This window comes from Neltuma alba, unplaced genomic scaffold (genome assembly GCF_004799145.2).
Source record: "Neltuma alba isolate B1F8T4 unplaced genomic scaffold, ASM479914v2 tig00010563_pilon, whole genome shotgun sequence".
Lineage (NCBI taxonomy): Eukaryota > Viridiplantae > Streptophyta > Magnoliopsida > Fabales > Fabaceae > Neltuma > Neltuma alba.
Genome location: NW_021635430.1, coordinates 25,786 through 49,021, shown reverse-complemented (window position 1 = coordinate 49,021; position 23,236 = coordinate 25,786). Strand labels below are relative to the sequence as shown.

General features: G+C 38.3%; 1 long non-coding RNA gene across 1 annotated transcript; it reads right to left on the bottom strand.

Moving 5' to 3' along the window:
- Window positions 1–1,648: 1,648 nt before the first annotated feature.
- On the bottom strand, window positions 1,649–22,981 carry LOC114757138 (uncharacterized). The gene is made up of 3 exons (XR_003741539.1): window positions 22,970–22,981; window positions 5,059–5,063; window positions 1,649–1,818 (listed from the first exon to the last, which is right to left on the bottom strand). It is a non-coding gene; the product is annotated as an uncharacterized LOC114757138 (long non-coding RNA).
- Window positions 22,982–23,236: the final 255 nt, after the last annotated feature.

Here is a 23,236-nt window from a genome sequence, read left to right as displayed (position 1 = left end):
GATTGTGAGTCATGTCAGTTTGCCAAGCATCATCGTCTTCCTTTAGTGTCTCGTGTCAATAAACGGGTTTCATCCCCTTTTGAGTTAGTCCATTCTGATGTTTGGGGTCCTTGTCCTGTAGAGTCCAAAGCAGGGTTTAAATACTTTGTTACATTTGTTGATGATTATTCCCGGACAACTTGGTTATATTTAATGAAACATCGTTCTGAATTGTTTTCCCATTTTTGTGCCTTTTGTGCTGAGATTAAAACTCAATTTAATGTTTCTATTCGCACCTTACGAAGTGATAATGCTAAAGAATATCTCTCTGCTTCGTTCCAATCTTACATGCTTCAAAATGGTATACTTCATCAGTCGTCTTGTGTCAATACACCAGCTCAAAATGGTGTTGCAGAAAGAAAAAATCGCCACCTACTTGAGGTGGCCCGTGCACTTTTGTTTCAAATGCAGGTTCCTAAACCATTTTGGGCTGACGCGGTCTCCACTGCCTGCTTCCTTATTAATCGAATGCCTTCCTCTGTTCTTGATGGTAACTCTCCTTTTTCTACCCTCTTTCCTTCTAAGCCTTTGTTCCTTATTGCTCCTAAGATATTTGGGTGTGTCTGTTTTGTGCGGGATGTACGTCCATCTATTTCAAAGTTAGACCCCAAGTCGCTTAAATGTGTCTTCCTTGGATACTCTCGGGTCCAAAAAGGTTATCGTTGCTTCTCACCTACTCTCAATCGTTATTTAGTATCTGCAGATGTCACCTTTCAGGAGTCCACACCATATTTCTCGCATTCTTCCCCACCTGCTCCACCTGCGGAGGAGGATGACCTTCTAATATACTCTGTCACCTCACCATCACTGTCGTCGCAAGCACCCGCTCCCGCACTCGTTCAACCATTTGATCGTGTGTATCCATGACGGTCAAAGGAGATTACTACCGCCACGCCAGCTTCTATTCCTCCCTGGTCCGCCTCGCCCTCAGATCCTGAGTTGAGCAACACTGAACCTCGTTCTGACCCTAATCCTGAGACACCTCCTGTTCCAGCCCCGGATGCCTCTCTTGATCTACCCATTGCCCTTCGCAAAGGTAAACGTACTTGTGCCCATCCTATTTCGTCCTTTGTTTCATATGACTGCTTGTCTCCTGTGTCCAGTTCCTTTGTTGCCTCCCTAGATACTATCTCTGTGCCCAGAACTATTCGTGAAGCCTTGGCCCACTCAGGTTGGTGTGCTGCAATGGAAGAGGAGATGGCGGCCCTTGATCGGGCTGGTACATAGACCCTGGTCGATTTACCGGCGGGTAAAAAGGCCATTGGATGTAAATGGGTGTTCACTCCGAAAACTAAGGCTGACGGCACACTTGACTGCCTTAAGGCTCGCCTTGTGGCTAAAGGTTATGCATAAACCTATGGCATTGACTATTCCGAAACCTTTTCTCCTGTTGCTAAGCTCTCATCTGTCCGTCTGTTCATCTCTCTGGCTGCTACTTATGATTGGGATCTATATCAATTAGACATTAAAAATGCGTTCTTACATGGTGATCTTCATGAAGAGGTCTATATGGAGCAACCACCTGGGTTCGTTGCTCAGGGGGAGCATGGGAAAGTATGTCGCCTTAAGAGGTCCTTGTATGGTTTGAAGCAAAGCCCTCGTGCATGGTTTGACCGGTTTAGTACTGTCGTACAGAAATTTGGCATGAGCCAAAGCAAGTGCGATCATTCTGTATTTTATCAAAGAACAGCGGCTGGCATGATTCTCTTGGTGGTATATGTAGATGACATTGTGATCACAGGCAGTAATGGTTCGGGCATCTCGTCCCTCAAGTCCTTTCTTAATTCCCACTTTTAGACGAAGGATCTGGGCTCTCTGACATACTTTCTAGGTATTGAAGTTATGAGAACTAAGAAGGGCATATTACTGACACAGCGCAAATATGTTCTTGACCTCCTGAAGGAAACTGGAAAGTTGGGAGCAGCACCAACTAAGTTTCCTATGGTTCACAACCCACTCCTTGACGCTGATGGGAGCATACCACTCGATGATTCTCTTGATGATGAAAAACAGATGCTTGAGGCTCAGAAGAGCAAACCATTTGAGAATCCTGAGAGGTACAGGAGAATGATTGGCAAGTTAAACTATCTCACTGTAACTCGTTCGGATATTACTTATCCAGTCAGTGTACTAAGCCAGTTCATGGCATCCCCGACTGTCAGACTATCACACCTTACTTATATAATACCTTAGCATTCATTTAGAACCATTCCAGACCACTTTGGATGGTCTCAAGCTTAAAAATTTCAATTTGGACGTTAATTTTCGGAAAATTACTGTTCACTGTCCAGTTTTCAGATTACAGGTCCAACTTTGAAAAATCATAACTAATTCTAGAAAAATCGTATGGAGGTGTTCCAAAATTCTACGGAAAGCTCTTTCAATGCTCTTTAAGGGAAAAATACTCAACTGAACTCATCCTCATAGAAAACGTACAGTTTATTGGATTAAGATTACTATCCGTTTGGTAAAATCTGGACTTTCCAGATTCTGCGCCTTAACTTTGAAAATTCATATCTCTTCGTATACACATCCAAATGAGGTTATTTACTACTCATTTTGAAGCTTGGGATGTGCACTATAGGTCTACCAAATATCGTGATTTAACTCATTCATTTGGTAGGTCAAACTGAAGCTCAAAACTAACTGCTTCAGGACCTACGTTTTATCCTTTAATATCTCCTTACTTTAATTCTTTTTATTTCTTTGACATACATAGCATGGGCTTAATCTTTCTCATTCATACTCATATAATTTCATTCATGCCATAAACATCCTAAGCATATACATTGAAGTAATGGCATTCATAACATAATTTACAGCATAGGAGAATTATACATTGAATATTAATATCATTCATTTGCCTTAATAATTTTCCACTTCTTCTCCTTGCTTCTCATGCCATTAGTGCCCATCATTGATTGACCTAAATGGTTGGTTAGGAAGGGGGTGAGATTCGGGGGAATCTCAGTAGCAAACACTACCACATACATGCACAAGATGGATGCTAGTGTATGGTATGTAGTTTTTCATAAATTTAAGTTAACTAGTGACATGCCATCATGCTTTATGCTTGGTATAAAAATGCATGGCCATGGGAACATATTAAAAATAGCATTTCCAGCAACAATCATCATGTCACAACATCATTCAAACAACAAATACAAACCAACACATAAGCATACCATGTCAAGCACATAAAGGGTAAGTTCACTACCTTGCACCTCAAGCTTTCCTCTTACTTTTCCTTTGACTCCCTTGACTTTCCAACCATGTGGGCATTCGGTCAACATAATCAAACATCCTCTTGGATGTTCCAAAGGTCCTAAACATAACCATAATGATGACACAATCCATTAGGACCATTAGATTACATAAAGTTCAAGACTAGCTTTCTTGAACTTCAACCCCTTTCTCTTAGTCTTAGGGTTTTCTTTCTAACTTTTCTAATATAAATCTTATCATTTTACATCCTTATGATCTATTTCCTATCAATTAGGACCACTTTAGATGGCTTTAGATTCAAGAATATCAAATCTGAAAATTTTGGTTCGCGGGTACTGTTCACGCAGAATCTCCAGAACTTTTGCTCAACTTTAAAAATTCATAATTAAATCTAGAAAACTCCAAATTGAGTGCTTCCAAGTCTCACTGAAAAATAATTAAGTTAAATTTAAAGGAAAAATAGTTTTAGGAACCAATTCTACTCAGAACAGTACCATAATTGTACGGAACTCGACAATCTCCCAAAAGTTCAACACTGTTTCCAGATTTCAAACCCTAACTTTGAAAAATCACCATAAATCGTACACATATCCAAATAGAGTGTTCTACCCATGGATTTAAAGATCACAGAGTGTACTTTAAGCATGCAAAATTTCAGAATCAGATACACACAGTAACTAATTCGAAACAGGTATCACATCAGATGCTACAGCCACCTTGATCTTGAAGCTTGAACTTTGTTCCTTCTTCTTGGCCTTCACCCCTACGTTTTTCTCTCTAAATTTTGACAGAATTTCCCCACTTAAAATCATGTTGGCTGAAAATATGAAGGGCAAGAGGCTCTATTTATAGCCAAAAAAGTTGGCTTGAATGGACCAAAATGCCCTTGGTGGCTAATAGAAAGGGTAAGGGCAAATTTGGAAGTTCAAGTGGACTTTTGCATCATCATTGCATCATCTTATTACATCATGCTTACCTCAACCTTCTAGAAGATGCCAAGTGTCATGAAAGTGGTGGAGGAGATGAGAGATTAGATCCTAGCCGTTGGATCAAACTTGTTTCATAAGCTTCCTCCGAATTTACTTGGCCCACGTTTCTCCGGCTTTCTTTATGGCCTTTCAAAGCTCAGAAAATTGTTCTGTCTGCTTTATAAATTCTCTTTAATTCTAGAGAATATCTATGAATTTTCTTAGGCCATAACACTTCCTTTAAACCTTGTATAAAAATTCATTTACCAAAATGCCCTTTTATCGGCAAAACCGACTCTTTAATTTATTAAAGCCACTCCACTGGCCTTTTGGTTGCGGGACTAATTTTATAAATTAGTACAACCTTTCAACCATTTAAGCTCATTTTTGTATACATTTTTGAGGTCTCTTGCTATTTTAAATAATTACATCACATGGTATACTTTTTACCGGTAATAACCTTATAAATTCTGTTGAAGCTGCCTCAGGGGTATTTTCATCTTTTCTCTTCATAGAAGAGCCTTAGAATATTATTTCCCATTTTCTAGGATTTTCTTGGAATTCTCTTCGTACTCTTCCATTTTTACCCCTGTTGGTCATAACTTTCAGAATTTACAGTTTAGTCCCTGGTTGGACTTAACTTCATATAATCCTCTCTTTGAGGCTTCTAACTCAACCTTTGGCCTATATCTAGTCTCTTTTCTCTCTCTGGGCCTTCGAGACTTTACTGGAGCCTCTAACCTTAATTATACCCGAGCCCCTAAAAACTTTTACTTTGCAGTGTAGTCCCTGAAACTGCTTTGACTTTCTTTCTCATCTTTGGGACTTCTGCTCACAGGGGTCTGGTAACCTATTTAATTTAGGCTATTTCTGGAACTTCTAGGCTTAAAAGTCTGGATGTTACACAGACAGTGGGAAGCCTTGGAGCACGTGTTACATTATTTGAAGGGATGTCCAGGTCGTGGGATATTATACAAAAATCATGGCCATACAGACATTGAGTCCTTCTGTGATGCGGATCATGGTGGATCAAAGGCCACGAGACGGTCTACTACAGGATACTGTGTCTTTGTGGGCGGGAATTGTAACATCTCGATTTTTGGGCCCTGAAGTACTAGAAATAGCCTGAATAAGATAGGCTACCAGACCCCTTTTTAGTAGAGGTCTTAAAGATGAGAAAGAAAGTTAAAGCAGTTTTAGGGACTAAACTGCAAAGTGAATGTTTTAAGGGGCTAAAGGGTAATCAAAGTTAGAGGCTCCAGTAAAGTCTCAAAGGCCCAGAAAGAGAAAAGAGGCTAGATACAGACCAAAGGTTAAGTTAGAAGCCTCAAAGAGATTGTTTTATGAGGTTGAGCCTAAGCAGGGGTAAAACCGTAAATTCAGAAAGTTACGGCCATCAGGGGTAAAAATGGAAAGTACTTAGAAAATTCTAAGAAAATCCCAGAAAATGGGAAATAATATTCTAAGACTCTTTTGTGAAGAGAGATGATGAAAATACCCCTGAGGTAACTTAAAAGGAATTTAGAAGTTTATGGCTCAATTTAAGATGTAGAGGTAGATTTAATTGTTGAGTCATAAGGAAACCTCAGAAAATTATGGTAAAATGGGAATGTATGATCTAAGAGACTGTAGAAAATTATAAAATTAGTCTCATCCCTAGAAGACAAGCAAAATGGCTTTAAGAATACTTAAAAGCCAGTTGTGCCCAAAAAAGGCATTTTAAAGAATGATTTTTAAGTGGGGCTATAGGTTGAGTTATGACCTGAGAAAATTCACAGATTTTTTCTAGAATAGGAGGAATTTTATGATATTTTTGGATGAATTTTTGGAGCTCTGGACTGAATAAAATGCTCCAGTCAAATATTAAATAATTTTGTCCCCTAAATAGGAGACAAAACCAAAGAAAATATCTAAAAGCCATCATGACGATGCTGAGTCAGCATGCTGAGTCATCAAGCGTAATCATGACACCGACGAGTCATCATGCTGAGTCACCAGAAGATATTTATGGACAGCATAAAAATCAGAACGCAGTATGGGAATATTTTAGACAGTCTTTTGTCTACCCGTTATAGTGAAATCTCTATTGCGTGACTCAGTAAGGTCAAATAGCCTGTCAGTAGAGCTAATTATTTTCATCTATGCTCCTCTAAGATGGCGCCATATATGTACCTTTTATTGGCCAGAATTTTAAGAAGAAGTTGTCCCGGTGGTACAGGGTAAGTCAGGACCCGAAAAATACCCGTTACGATGCAAGATTGGCTTGATAGGTGGAGAAATAATTAAGGAGATATTTTTGCACGAATTTCCATTTATTTTCTCCCTATTTTAATGCCATAAATGATGAAAGGACATAAAAGTGACACGTGTACGGTTAGATGAGAAAAAGAAAATATTACGTGTACGGCTAGATGGAAGACACGTGTACGGTCGGATGCAAGGCACGTGTGCGGTCGGATTAAAGACATGTGGCTTGATGATGTAAGCATGATGTCATCATGATGAGGTAAGCATGATGTCATAGGACACTTGTCACCGTAAGATCAAAAGAGAAAATGGACGGTCCAGATCGAGCCACGTATTTTTAAGATCAACGGTCCAGATTCGGTCTGTTTTTCTATAAATACCCCCTCCCCTCCCTACCATTTCGTCCAAGCATAAGGAATCCATGGGGAAGCTCTTGAAAAATGGTTTCTAGAGAGAGAAAGAAGAGGGAGAAAGAAAGGCCAAGTGGTTCCAAGCCAGATCAAACTCTAAAACAAGGTATGTGATGGTTATAGCACCTGATTTTATGCCTATTTCGGATTAGTTACTGTGCATATCTGATTCTGAAATTTTGCATGCTTAAAGTACACTCTGTGAGCTTTAAATCCATAGGTAGAACACTTCATTTGGATATGTGTACGATTTATGGTGATTTTTCAAAGTTAGGGTTTGAAATCTGGAAACAGTGTTGAACTTTTGGAAGAGTTTCGAGTTCCGTACAGTTCCGGTACTGTTCGGTGTAGAATTGGCTCTTGAAACTATTTTTCCTTTAAATTTAACTTAAGGATCTTCCAGTGAGACTTGGAAGAACGCAATTTGGATTTTTCTAGAATTAATTATGAATTTTCAAAGTTGAGCAAAAATTCTGGAAATTCTGCGTGAACAGTACCCGCGAAGCAAAATTTCCAGATTTGGTATTCTTGAATCTAAAGCCATCTAAAGTGGTCCTAATTGACAACAAAATGGATCATAAGGATGGAAAATGATGAGATTTATGGTAGAAGAGTTAGAAAGAAAACCCTAAGACTAAGAGAAAGGGTTGAGGTTCAAGAGAGATAGTCTTGAACTTTATGTAATCTAGTGGTCCTAATGGATTGTATGATCAATGTGACTATGTTTAGGACCTTTGGAACATCCAAGAGGATGTTTGGTGACGTTGATCGAATGTCCACACGGTTGGAAAGACAAGGGAATCAAAGGAAAAGCAAGGGGAAAGCCATGTTACAAGGTAGTGAACTTACCTATACTGTGTGCTTGATATGTATGCTTGCATGATGTGATTGTGTTGCCATGATGTGACTAAGCTATGATGAAATGTTTGCAAAGTTATGTTTGCAAGTTTATGTTATGTTTTGCCTTGGCAATATGTTATGGAAGCATGAAATGCTTTAGCTTACTTTCCATGGCATTCATGTGTTAATGTTATAACATGTCATGCATGTGCATTATGTCTTGCATGCTTATGGGTAGTGTTTGCTACTGAGATTCCCCCGAATCTCACCCCTCCCTAACCAACCATTTAGGTCAGTCAATGATGGGCAATAATGGCATGAGAAGCAAGGAGAAGTAAGCGGAGAATTATTCTTGTTAATGGATGAGACTGTTGATATATGTATAATTCTACTTTTTTGTGAACTATGTTATGGATGCCAATGATACCATGTATTTAATTATAATATTTATGGCATAAATGAAAGTGTATGAGCATGAATGGGAAAGAGTAAGGCCATGTTATGTATGCCAAAGAAATAAAAAGAATTAAAGAGATGTTAAGGGATAAAACGTAAGTCCTGGAGCAGTGAATTTGTAGCTCAGTTTGACCTATCAAACGAGTGAGTTAGGTCATAAGATTTGGCAAGCAAAGAGATCTGATGTTTCTATTTAAAATGAGGGGTAGTTTGCCCGATTCCGATAACCGAGCAGAAAGTTATGCCTTTCCAAAGTTAGGCAAAAATACAGTAAAATCCGAAAATGACCAAATGAACAGTAAATTTTTCAAAGGAAATTGAGCTCGAATTTCAAGGCAATCAGTTCAGAAACTATTTTTCCTCAAAATTTTATCCAAAGAGCTTTCTGTAGAACTTGGAATCACTCAATTTCAATTTTTCTATAATTAGTTATGAATTTTTGAAGTTTGTCACATTTTAAGGTGACAATGAATAGTAACCCGTAAATGAAAATTTTCGAACTTGATTTTTCATCAATTGTAGCCTTCAAAAGTGATTCCAAATGCTTCCGCAAGAAAAGTTAATTGGTATAAACATAAGGTGTCACAGGAATCTGGTGTCCTGGAAAAGCAAGAAACAAAATGTGGTGTCCAGATCGAGCGCAGAGGCAGAATACCGAGCTATGGCACAGTCTGTATGTGAGATAATCTGGATATATCAACTATTAAAGGAAGTTGGCCTTAAAACCACTTTGCCAGCAAAGTTGTGGTGTGACAATAAGGCTGCCCTACATATAGCCTCCAATTCTGTGTTCCATGAACGTACCAAACATATTGAGATTGATTGTCATTTTATCAGAGACAAGCTTAAGGAGAACTTCATCTCCACTAGATATGTGCGTTCTAGTGATCAATTAGGCGACCTTCTAACTAAAGCTCTAAATGGGACTCGTGTTGACTATCTGTGTGACAAGTTGGGCATGCTTAACATTTATGCTCCAACTTGAGGGGGAGTGTAGAGATATGATATGATTTGATATGTAAATATTATGTAATTATGATTAGGATTTGATAGGATATGATATTATCATAATGAGCCATTAATGCAGAGGCTCCTCTCACTTGTATATATATGTGTATATTCTGATCAATGAAATACAAGAGAATTATTCTCCATATTATTCTATTCCCTACAATTCAAATTTCCAACATTTTTACTATTCTATTCATGATGTGTTAAACTTTGTCTTTTTGGGTTTTGAATTGCATAAAAAAAACAGAGAAAAGAGAAATAGAAAAAGGCAAAGAAATAGAAGAAATGCTTGAGAAAAGCCAAAGAAAGAAAGATCAAAATAAAATGGTACCAATAGAATAAAATCTTGAAATAAGGCAATTCATTGGTGGTTTGAAGAACAAAGTTGTGCTTTAAGAGATTAGAGTAAATGTTAGTTGGAAACCTTTTCTAAAATGCTTGGTGCTTAATCATTTCATATCTTTTCACCTCATCTTATTTCATTTAACCCTTCCCATTATCATAACCTTAAAAGTCCTCTTGATCATTACATTCATGTATTAGAAGTGGAGAGGTAGGATTTTAACAAGCTTATGGTAAAGTGTTGATTAAGTGGATTTAAGAGAGAATTACCCCAACTTGGTGAGTAGAGTGAAACAATTTATATCTTGAGTGTTTTCTCTTTTGTTCATTCCCATTGCATTGACTGTACTCTACTTTAATCCCTTCTCATTAAATTAGATCACTATGATTGCTTTTTAAAGAGTTGGATTAATGGCACTACCGCTTTCTTACTTTGAATTCATAGGGGTTCCCATTTGTATCAATACTATTCTCTTGCTTCAGTTTTGTATTGCCTTTGTCCAGGAGTACAAAGGTTTAAGTGTGGGGGATTTGATTTAGCCCAATTATTCTATGTTATTTCATATCATTTTAAGGGTATTTATCATAGATTTTGGCTCCTTTTAATGATAATTGTGCTTAATTTAGATTAAGAGTCCTTACTTTGAGTTAGTGTCTTTTTTAGGGTAAAATTGTCATAATTGGTTATTAATTGTATTCAATTGATTTCTAGGACAATTGATACTTCAAATTGTTGCTTTTTATTGTAGGACACTTGAGAATTAGAGCCAAGATTGAAGACCAAAGCATTACACAACATGAGAGTTTCCAAGAAAATGCTGTGCTGTGGCAAAAAGTCTGAAAATGTGCATCAGTGGCTATTCTGGAATAGTTTGCTGGGGCCAACTTTTGAGTTCGCCGGGGCCAACTTTCAAAATCTCACTAGAATACCTCTCTGGAATAGTTCACCGCGGCCAACTTTTGAGTTCGCCGCGGCGAACCTCTTCGTATCAGTAACGTCAGATTCGGATCCAGAACGCAAAAATAGACCCTCTACTCATATGATCCGATCCAAATTGACCCTAAAAGCCCTTAGAAACCCTATTTTCGACCTATCACTCCATTCTATCATCTCCAACACCTCTATTCTCTCATTTTCTTGCCTCTCCACCTCCATCTTCTTCCCCATCCATTTCCTTCATCTTTTCTTCACTCCATCTCATTTTCTTCCACTCCCAGCTGCCATGGTTGATAGATTCACTTTGGTTGGAGTTTTTCTTGAAGCTATGGAGGGCTAGGGTTTATCAACTCTTGAAGATGGTGGAGTAGCATGAGTTTCCAAGCTTAGGGGAGTTTAGTTTCAGTTTGCAATTTTTAGCTATGATTTATGGCTTTCTAGGTCTAGGAGTTGTAATTTCTTAGTTAAGAACTTGGGACTGATACTGTAATTATTGGTTAATGATTACATTTGTAATTTGGATTGATTGATGTTGAACTTTGTGGTTAAATATATGTAGTTGCATATATGCTTATTGTAACTCTCATGATTCTCTCCTATCTTGCATGGTTATGTTTTGATACTGAGTTGATTTTGTGTTACATTGAACTAATTGCATGATCATTCCAGAATTACACATTAGGGAAGCTTAACAAAGTTTTCATTAATGAGTTATTAATGTAAGCTTTGGACTCAATGAGTTATTGAGGTTGTTATTAAGAAAACCTAATGATTTGTGAAATTCCCAATATTTTAAGTGAACTATGATTGCTATCAAAACCATTTTCAAGAGACTTCCTATCATTCATTTCCATTCCATCATTATTATCTTAAAACACCAAAAATATAGTATCTTAGGTTTGTTTCATTGCATTTAGTTTAGGCTCCATTCATTTAAATCTTAAAAAAACCCAAAACCCCATTTCATTGCATTGCATGGCATTTAGTCTAGCTTAGGTAATTAATAAAGGCTCCCAAAAGTGAAACGACCCGAGTTTGCACTATACTGCATAGCTTGGATTTATTTTTGATTGAGAACCCCAAAGCGAATGATAAGAAAGGCTCTCTTTCACCAACCCTTTTTAAAGATTCTTATGATTTTTGTCGGTCCTGTGACAAATGTCAACGTTTTGGGGGGTTAGGTAAAAGACATGAAATGCCTCAACAACCTTTATTGTTTTGTGAAATTTTTGATGTTTGGGGGATTGATTTCATGGGTCCCTTTCCTCCGTCCTTTGGTTTTATATACATTCTTCTAGCTGTTGATTATGTTTCCAAATGGATAGAGGCTGTACCGACTAGAAAAGATGATGCCCAAGCGGTTTCTAAGTTTCTTAAGTCCAACATTTTCTGTAGGTTTAGGATTTCAAGGGCTGTGGTTAGTGATAGAGGTACCCATTTTTGTAATAAGGTGGTAGATAACTTGTTTTCTAAATTTGGTGTCACCCACAAAGTCTCTACTGCATATCACCCCCAAACCAATGGCCAAACTGAAGTGTCCAATTGAGAAGTGAAACAAGTCCTGGAGAAGATAGTCAAACCATCCAAGAAAGATTGGAGCCTAAGATTACAGAACTGCCTATAAGTCGCCAATTGGAATGTCTCCTTATCGTTTAGTCTTTGGCAAAGCATGCCATCTACCAGTAGAGTTGGAGCATAAGGCATATTGGGCAGTCAAACAATGCAACATGGATTTGCAATCTTCTGGGGAAGAGAGGAAGTTGCAGCTGCAAGAGCTTGAGGAGCTGAGATTGGAGGCTTATGAGAGCGCTAGACTTTACAAGGAGAAGACAAAATTGGTGCATGATAAGGGTCTCCTACGGAAGAACTTCAAGGTGGGAGACAAGGTGCTGATGTTTAAGGCCAGATTCAAATTTAAGCAAGGAAAGTTCAATACCTGTTGGGATGGGCCTTACACAGTCACAAAGGTGCATAATTTTGGAATGGTGGAGCTTCTCAATGAGGAAACTGGAGCAAACTTTAAAGTTAATGGCCATCAGTTGAAGCTCTACCATGAGAACCAGAAACCCCCTTAGCTCCCTGGTAGTTTCTTTCCTTCACTCATTTACATGCTTTTGCTTAATTGTTAATCTTGTTATGTTACATGCATTGTATGTTGAATGAGTGTGGGGGAGAAACTCCCTTCAGTAGGAAAGTAGAGTAGTTATAGCTAAATTCAATAAGACTCCCCTGGAAGTTTTGATTTCTATCCTATCTTGTTTCATGCCTGATGAATTGGTGTTTTAAATGAATTATATGATTCAATTTGATTGAGGAATTTTATCTGTGGTATACTGTCTATTCATGGATTTGTTAAACACCTCTTGATCTCTTTTGAGGCATTTTAAAGTTTTTGAAATATCCAGCCTTGTCTATTGTTGGTTGTTGTGTTTATCTGAGTTTAAGTGTTTTATGTTTCGTTCTGTGCTTTCTGTGAAGTTTCGCCGCGGCGAAGTGGTTCGTTTTCTTGTTTGTTCCTTTCGGTGATGTTTCGCCGCAGCGAAACGTTTTTCTTCCGTTGCGTTTCTTCTCGGGCATAGTTCGCCGCGGCGAACTTGCTGTTTCTGCGGTGAAGCGTTTCGTCTTTTGCTGATTTTCCACGTGTTTTTTCCATTCTACCCCCTATCTGAGTCACCCACTCCCCTTCTCCTGAACCCCTTTTGGTCCTTTCACACCCCCACCCCATTAAACCCCATTCATCCCCCTCTAATCTTCAAAACCGTCGCCTCTTCCCCCCTCTCTTAAACCGTCGGCCCCTCCCTTTCCTCTTCCTTCCCCCTGCTTTTCTTCTTCAATTTCTCCTTCTTCCCTTCCAGTCGGCGCCCTCCCTCATTCTCCAGCCGCCCCGCGTGTGTGTGTGCCTCTATTTTAGCGCCGCCACCCGCTTCTCCGTTTCTTTTTCGGCGTCTTCGTGTGTTCCCCTGCTTCAGCCATGCGCACCTTCTCCCCCCTCTTGGTATGTTCTTTCTTTTCCCTTGTTCTTTCCTTTAGTTTAGTATAGTTTAGTGGTTTATTAGTTTATTTGTTCTGGTTTTGTGCTATTAGGGTGGGTTAGTTTGTGGTTAGTTTGTAGTTACGTGGCCTATAGGTTATCTAATGATTCATAGTGCATTGTGTTTTTAATTAATCTCTTTGCTTAATTTTGAAAATTTTTAGTCCTCTGAAAACCTATGAATCATTAACTAACCATTTGCTACTGTTTAGGTTGTAATTTTAGTATTTTCTGGGTTGTTTAGGTTGTAGGTGTTTTTGTTGTGTTTAGTGTTCTTACTGTTTATTGCTTCAGGAAAATGCCTCGCACCAAAAACCCTGAACCTTTACCCGTGTCTGAGCCTGAGTCTGACTCTGAGGGACCCATAACCTATGATGACATCTATAAGGTAGTGGACAAGCGCCCCCTCCTTAGGGAGAGATCCTTTCCCCTTGAACCATCCGACCATCCCTTTGTCCAAAGACTCTAGGAATCCTAAATGCTTGAATTGGCTCGCCCACGAGCTAATGGTAATGATGTCTTTGCCCGCCATTTCTACACCTACGCCCGCCTTCATGGCATGCTATCCATTCCCTTCCGGGGCAAGCATGTGAACTACACTTTCACTATTTATAACATAAGAGACCACTACCGGCTTCCTGTAGTCCTTAATTCTCAGTACTCTCATTATCGCGATAATTATCCCTATGATGAGATTGTCCAGACCCTATGCCGGGATGGTGCCACTTGGCATCGTCCCCGCACTGCTGAACTGTACTTAAAACGTTCTGATTTTCGGCCTGAGGCAAAGCCGTGGCTACACCTTGTCTGCAATAACATCCTACCCACCTCCCACCTCTAGAACCTCCCCAAACGCCAAGCTCTTATTGTTTTTCTCCTCATGACCGGAAAATCTTTCGATGTAGCTGAAATCATATAATCCGCCCTCTACGATTCTGTCAATACCAAAAAAGTCACCAATAGCATCATCTTTCCCCATCTTGTCTCTGACCTTTTCCACAAGAGCGGAGTTCCTTCATTCAATGATGACAGCTACTTTGAACCTGCACCTCCATTCCAGTTTGAGCGTCTTAAACAGCCCACCATTGCACCCCACCCACCTGTCCACCCCGTTTACGATGTTAGTGCAGGCCAGGTAGCCACTGATCCAGTCGAGGAAGGCCAAGATGTTCCTGAACCTCCCCAGCCCGTCACCTTAGACACGCTTGCCGATGACATCGACGAGCTGTCTGAGGAAGTTCACCAGATACGCGTTACTCTCCTTCGGGAGATAAAGCGGCAAAAGGACCGTGATGCCCTATATGAGCGAGAACGTCGCTACCGCTGCCGTTTTGATGCTTTGCTTGCGGATCGTTTGAACTTCGCTTTACCGGCTGAGGAGGAGAAGCCACAGCACCATATGGGTCTGGACGGAGCAGGCACATCGGGTGCAGGACAGTCAGGATCTGGAGCAGTTGCCCCTGAGCATCAGTCTTAGTTTTCTGTTTTTGTGGTTTTTTGTTGTTTTCATTTGTTCTTTTGTTTCATGTGTTGTTTTGAGGCTGGATTGTTTCTTACCCTTTATTGTGCCTCATTGGTTTTTACACTTGTTCACTTGGATGATTTCTGATTAGTTTGCTTTAATCTTTGTTCTATTTTCACCTCTGCGCCTCCTTGCTCATATTTGCTGTCCTTACTTCCTATTGTTCACAAATTGAGGACAATGTTGTGTTTAAGTGTGGGGGAGGTCTATATTGTGGATTTTAGCAAATGCTTCTCGTGCATCCATGCATTTAGATGATTTTGAGGTGTTTTTGAACTGATAGATTGGTTTATTTGTGAATATTTTGAGTTTAGTTGCTGAAGAGTTGAAATTGCACAGGGATTTTCGCTTTCTGCCATGTTTCGCCGCGGCCAACTTCTTATTTCGCCGCGGCGAAGCCTCATCTTTCATGAATAATAAGCCATTCGGCCATACTTTGCCGCGGCGACCCCCTTCTTTAGCCGCGGCGAAACCCTTAAAAAAAAAAATTTATAATAAATTCTTTGCAATCTCAACTGGTCTTCAGAAATTTTCCCGGCTTAGAATCTTTATGCTCCTACAATTTTTTTAAAATGGATAGAAAGTTCAGAGTTTACTTGTGCTTTTAGAAAAATTTTCATGCTTTTAAATGAGGGTTGAACTTAGATTAGTTATTCTCATGTTTTTGACAGATAGTAATTGATGATGTGCTTTGAAATTATGACTATGTGGTTGTTAACTTTTGAGATTGACTAATTGAGATTTGAGCCTTGTTGGAAGGATTTTTGGACCTTAAGTTATTGAATTGAGTGAATCTGCTTATTTCATATTTCTCTAGAACTTGTTTTCATTCTTAATCGAAGCTTAGCGAATCAATTTTTGTAAAAATGATAGAGGCATTCGATTTCATACCCGCATTTCCCAAACACAAACCCAATCATTTTACCATTGCAAACCCTTTTGAGCCTTCAACTTGAGTACATGCATGCAATATAAAAAAAAAAAAATAATAAATAAATAAAAAGAAGAGAGAAGCTGCTCATACAAAAAAAAATACAAAAAGGGGTAGAAAAAGAAAAAGAGATATATGCAAAAAAAAAAAAAAGGATAAAGTAAAAATAAGTAGCTTCTCTCCCAGTTTTTATTTAGACTAATTCTGTCTTAATAATTTGTTTGTTCGTACTCATTTTCATTTTTATTCTCATTTCATTCATTCCAACTGACCCCCATTCCAAATTTTGACCCCTAAAAGGCCTCTTGATTTGCAAAGTTGTTTCCCATGGTGGAGAGGTAGAGTTATTACAAGCCTATGGTAGAAATTGGATTGAGTAGACTTGGAGTGAAATAACCCTAAAGACAAGTGAGTTAAGAGTGAAACACTTATCCGTGAGATGGATCTTTCTTAATCAATCTTTTAAGTTAATTTTCCATTGTGCTCATTTTCTTAGCATATCCTTGTTTACTGATGTCAACTCTGTGAGAATTTCTTACTAATATTCTACTTTCATCTTTAAGCATGGTAGTGTTTCTCTTTGTGCTAGTGTCACTTTAAATTATCCTTGAGCTTTGTTCAGGAGTACAAAGGTCTAAGTGTGGGGGAATTTGATTGAGCTCAAGATTTTAGTTTCTTTTCATATCATTATCCATGATTTTGTTATACTTTCCGGTCCTTTCTAATGAAAATTGTGCTTAATTTAAATTTATAGTTCTTACTTTAAGTTAGTGTCATTTTAAGGATTAAATTGTCATAATTGGTTGTTAATTGGATTCAATTGACTTCTAGGACAATTGATACTTCAATTTGTTACTTTTTTTATTGTAGGACACTAAAGATTTGGGGCCAGAATTGAAGAACTCAAGGCAAAAGAAGCAGGAAAGGATCCTCTGCCAAAGTTCACCGCGGCCAACATCTTATTTCGGCACGGCGAAAACTCATCCGTGAAGAAAGGGGTCTCTGCCATGTTTCGCCGCGGCGAACCTCTCGAAGCAGCAAATCTCAGACCCGACCATTTCGGGAAATTTTGACCTACCGATGCCCAGAAACCAACCCATGCACGTAAGTTTCGGGTTAGAAACCCTATTTTGGGTATGATGAGAGCAGATGACCATTATTCAGCCACCACCTACGTCTCTTTCATCCTCTTCTCTCATTTCCACCTCAGAAACCCTAATCCCATTTCCATTTCTTCCATCTGCTGCTGCCATGGCTGAAGAACAATACCTAGTTGGAGTTGGTTCAAGAGTTATGACTAGCTAAGCTTCTCAACTCTTGAATATGGTGGAAGGAGCATGAGTTCCAAGAGCTTCAAAGGGGAGTTAGCTTCATCTATGAGTTCTAGTTCTTTATTTATGAATTTCTAGGTCTAGGATTTGTAAATTTGAGCTGAACTATTTTGATTATGGTTGTAATCAATTCTGGATGATCATTTTGTGTATTGGATTAGTTAGTGATGAATTTGAGCTTCAATACATGTGGTTACATGTATGTCTCTATGCAACTCTTTTGATACTCTCCTTCTTGCATGGTAATGTGTGATTGTTGAGTTGATCTGGGCTTGCATTTAACCAAGTGCATTAATTAATCTTAATACACACGCCAAGTGAGCTTAATAGGATCTTATGAGATGGGTGCCATTGATTAAGATCCTAGACTTAAAGAGTTCTTTAAGGTTTCCATTTAGAAAACTTGGTGATTTCTACTCCCAAAATTATTTTGAACTATGATTGCTTCAAAACTGTATTCAAGAGATTACATATCATTAACTTCACTTCATTACTTCTATCTTAGAAAAATCCAAAAAAAAAACATAGTAACTTAGATTTGAATTAATTGCATTTAGTTTTGGTATTTCATTAATGGCTAAAAACACCAAAAACCCCCTTTTTCATTATTCTGCATAGCATTAATCTAACTTAGACATCTAATTTAGGCTCCCAAAAGAGAACGACCCGAGTTTGCACTACTGCATAGCTTGGATAAATTTTTGAGCGAGAACCTCTAAGCGAACGACAATTTAGGCTCTCTTTCAGCAATTAGGTTTGACGTTTTTAAGGGTCTTGAGTGTTAGAGCCCTCTCTGTGTACTCAGGTCACGACTTCACTGTTTCCAGGTCGCGACCTAAGGGTTTGTCTGGGTATGGGAGCTCTCTGTGCGTTGAAGTCATGACCTCACTATCTAAGGTCACGACTTGGGGAAGACATTGGGTAAAAGCTCCCTGTGAGTTGAGGTCGCGACCTTAATGTTTTCAGGTCACGACTTGGAGCCTTTTTAAAACCCTAGATCCCCCTCTCTGTGTTAAAGTCGCAACCTCGTATACCTAAGGTTGCGACTTGACATGAAAAGTCAGAATTTTTTCTTCAAGTTCACCTCTTTACCCTTACTTATTTCCACTCTAATTACCATTTTGCCCTTGAACATACCCTAAATTCAAGATATATTCATTCCAAGGCTTAAAACCTGAAGCCTTCCATTGTAAAACCACACTTAACCCTCCTTTCAGTTTTTCATCCCTTCTCACGTTCATCTCTCTATTCCCCATGACTGTTCCTCTTTTGAAGTCATGACTCTCTAATCTTAGATTCTTCAACAGTTGCATCTTTTCAAATTCCCTCTAAAGTTATGACTGCTCAGCCTTTTTTAATGGTTTGTTTCCTCCACAACCATTTAGATTTTTTTATTCTTCAGTTTCTATCATTTTTTGAGTAGCTCCACTTTGAAATCCATCTCCTACAGTTCGTGAACAAGCCTCCTCTCCACCCTTGCGTTCAGTTCTTCCATCCTTCAGTTTTTCTGTTCTTCATGGTTTAGTTTTCTGTGTTTTTTTTGGGTAGGTAGTGTTGCTTTTGTTAGGGCTATGATTTTGATTGAGTAGAGTATGGCTGGACATTAAAAATAGTGTTTTACTAGTTTTGAAACTGCTTGGTATTACATTTTCTGGAAAAGGTTTGGTTTTTGACCAAATTGGTTCGTGCAGCGTTTTCAGAACTTTCTAGGTTCAGGTTGCGACCTCACAGTTTTCATTTCATGACCTCGAACCTTTCTGAATTCAAAATTTTTCCCTCTGTCTGTTCAAGTCGCGACCTTACTATTATTAGGTCGCAACCTGAGCTCACAGGGGAGGTTTTAAACCTCTGATTCACCTCTGTTGTTTCTAAACTGCAATTTCTCAATGGATTTTGACTTTACATATTAAGGATTTGCAAGAAATAGATTTTGGGCAATTGAAAATTATGAATACTTGGGTTTTCTCATGATTTCCCTAATGGTTTTAAAATGCAAGTGTCCTAATTTAAAATCTTTAACAGTTTTGCCTAAGTGAGGGGTAACTATAGGCCTAGTGTGGGGGAGTGCTTGGTTTCTAGGCTTAGTGTAGTTTTTAGTTTCTTTTCTAGGGTTGTTTGTTTTGTGTGTTTACTTTGGTTGTTTATTGGTTGTTTGCTTTGCACTCAGATGCCTAGCACCAAGAATCCCAAGTCTTCAGGCTCGAAGAAGCTTTGTCCTTGTGAGGAGACCAAACTTTCAAGGAAGAAAGTCGTGGAATTGTTTACCAATAGAGGGATAGTTCAAGAGCGGTATTTTCCAGAAACGTAGTAGTACCACTTTTACGAGCTTGCTAAACAGAGGGGCCTTTGAGGAACTTATAAAGAAGAGGAACAAGGCTAATCTAACATTGGTGAGAGAGTTCTACACTTGCTTTGCCATGGACGGGCATAGGGGGATCACTTTCAGAGGTGGTGAATGTTATCTAACCCGGGAGGCTATTGAGAAGTTCTACAAGTTGCCTGATGTCCTTGTCTGTGAGTACCAATGATGGAAGATCAGACTTACTGAAGTTTCCATAGGGGGAGCCAGGTGGACTATAAAGGAAAGTGGATGGAAATTTTTTGAGTACAAGCACATAAATGATGAAGCCAGGATTTGGCTAAACTTCATGACCTATAACATAATGCCCTCAGCCCATATATCTAATGTCTTTGAAGAGGGCGTGCTGCTTTTGCACCTCCTGATGACTATATAGCCTGTTAACATTCCTATTATTGCCCTGGACCAGATTGATCATTGTGTCAATAATATCCAAACCCTTATGGTATTTCCACACTTGATTACCGATCTGTGTTTGGAAAAAGGGATACCAACATGCAAGTCTGACTCTCTCTTGGACCCTGTCACAATTAGGTTCTATGTTGCCTCCAAATCCAACAGAGAGAGGAAGAGAGGAAAAAAGGTAGTGGAGGAAGGTCCAGAGGAGGAGGTAGCTGAGGGTGGCTCTAGTTTCAACCTCGCCTCCTTAAGTGAGCAAATTACTGAACTCAGTCAATAAGTGACAAATCTGAGCGAGGAGTTTAATGCTTACAAAGCTATTTCTATGTCACATGAGTTCAAAAGACAAAGGTTTATAGACCCTCTGATGTTGGAGATGACCAGGGTTCTCAAGGTCAACTTACCTCAAGAGTATGAACAGGCTTTCTGGGAGAACACCATTCCTGCCACCAATTACTTTAGTAAGGGTCCGGGGCAATCTTCTAGTACTGCTACTGCTACTATTGATGCTGAGATAGGATAAGGAGATGTTTAGGCAGGAGGAGATACTGGTAAAAAGGAGAGAAAAGAAGCAGAAGACTAAGAATAGTCTTTACTTTCTTTTTATTTTTTCTTTGGTTTCTGTTATTCCTTTGTTTTTGTAACTGAAGGCTTAACTTTATTGTATTTAAACTTTTCTACAATGACTAGTTGGTTTATTGTGTTCTTTTGTGGTTGCTACTATTCTTTTCCCTTTTCCTTTGACAATGGGGATAATGTCAAATCTAAATGTGGGGGAGAAGTTCATTTCGCTTTATTATATCATTTCAGTGTTGTTTCAGATTTTTAGAGTCCAATCTTTTATCATCATTATTTGGCTTTGAATTGATTATGGATGGTGAATTGCTGTGAATTTGATCATTTATCTTTGTTTTGATGCTTGCTGAAAGGTTTTTACTTGTTAAATGTTGGCCAAGCTTTGAAAAATTTTCGTTGGTAGTTTCTGTGACCTCAGGTCGCAACCTCACTACTTCAAGTCGTGACTTGAGGAGTAACTTTCGTAAAGGAGGGCTCTTTGTGATTTCAGGTCATGACCTCGATGATTTCAAGTCGCGACTTCAACCCCCCTTTCCTGACTTGGTGCTTCTGTGTACCCAAGTCATGACCTCACTGTTTTCAGGTCACGACTTGACCTCTTTTGCTGTGCATCGCTATCCTTCTCTTTGCTTTTTGCAATGCTATGTAAGAGGAACCTTTTTAAGCTACCTTTACATCTTTTTTAAGCAAACCATTGCCTTTTTAATATACCCTCATTACGTCAAAAAGTTTTTCCTGGAAACCATGCCATCCTTGGACTTTTAAGAGCACTAATTTTGAAAATGTTTTTTCTAAAGTCTCTATAGTCACTTTTGAGATTTAAGGGTTCTTAAGTGATTATTTTGATCTTTTTAATCCTCATCTCATGGGTTGCTTTTGTGATAAGTGTCTTAATACCTTGTGACTAATGCATATTGATTGAAACTTCTTGTATGAGCAATTCAGATGTGAAACCCTTGCTGGAAGGATATTCTTGAGTCTTAATTCTTATATTGAGTAATTATTTATGTGGTTTACATTTCCTAGAACTTGTCTTAGCTCTTAGTCCAAATCACGTGTGCATTTATGATTTTGAATATGATAGAGGCATTCTTTTCTATGCCTTTCTACCCAAACACAACCCACAACCATCTATCTGTTGCTTAACCATTTTTTAGCTTGTACTTCCTTCATTTTGTCTACCATTTTGAGTGTTTTGAACAACGATGTTAATTGAGTTGATTCCATCTCGACAATTACGATTTCCTGATCTTCGTGGGTCTTAATTGGGAATTTTACTTATGTTTCAGTTTGAAAAAAAGAAAGAAAGAAAGAAGAAGAATAAGAAAGAAAAGAAAAGAAAAGAAAAACAAAAAGAGCAGAAAAGTAAAGAAATACTTCTTATATATACATCAGCTATAGCAACAAAATAAAGTTGAATAAAGTATTTCTTGGTGGTAGAAGGTTGGGATCTGAACTCCCTTGTCTAAAAATAAATGATATTTAACTCACATTTCTTTAATTCTTAACACTCAAGTTCACCATTTTTTGTTCCATTTAGCCTTTCCATCACTATAACCTTTAAAAGTCCTCTTGATTCTTTACATGAATGTTGAACAGTAGTTGTCACACCCTGATAATTTTATTCTAGTTGATGAATGATTTGTGACTAACTAAGGCCAAATAGTATAGTAGACTGGTAGAGGATCCAGGCTATGAGGAAAAATCAGGATAGGGACATAACCGTCATTCTTGAAAAGATCAGTCAAGAAAGGACAGTATTGGAAATAATGTCCAAAATTCCTGAAAATTCCCAAAAAGTCATGAAAAATAGAAAGGAGGGTACAGAATAATGTTTGAGGCTTAGAAGATGAATATGAGATTAAAAATAATTTATCAGGAAATTATTTGTAATTATTGGAATTTTTGGTTAATTAAGGAAAATTAGCCAATTTCCATTATTTAAAATATATAGAGGCCTCAAAAATTCAAGAAAAAATATGGATAAATTATGTGACATATTATCCTAATTTATAAAATTATTTCCCACCTTTGGATGTACAAAGGTTAGCTTAAAGGATATTTATTACCGAATTATTATCGGTAGAATAGTGATTTTTGACAGAATAAAATTTAGAAAATTATAGAGGGAGATAGAACTTGAGAAAAATCATGGATTACCCTTGGAATGAGGGGAATTTAATGAGGTGTTGAAATCGAAATTTTGTGACAGTAAATTGGACAGGATTGTTGGAAAATCGGACCGGAAATACACAAATAATCAGTGGATTGCACTGATTATTGGATGAGTCATATTTTTTCCAATATTAAGAGCAATAATTCGGCCAAAATTAGAAGGAGAGGACAAAGTTGGAATTTTCCACATTGTTCAAGGGCATAAAGGGAAATAAGAGACAAATAATAAAATAATATTTATTTTCCACATGAAAATCACATGGTGATTAGGTGTCCCTACATGTGTCACTTTCTTATGGTGAGTGCCCTAAGATTTGTCCACGTGTAAAGTAGAAAAAAATGGACGGCCGAGATCGCATCTTTTTCCCGAAGGGCATTTTCGGCATTTTGAAATATCAAGGCCTATAAATACCCCCCCCTTTCATGAAGAATTCGGC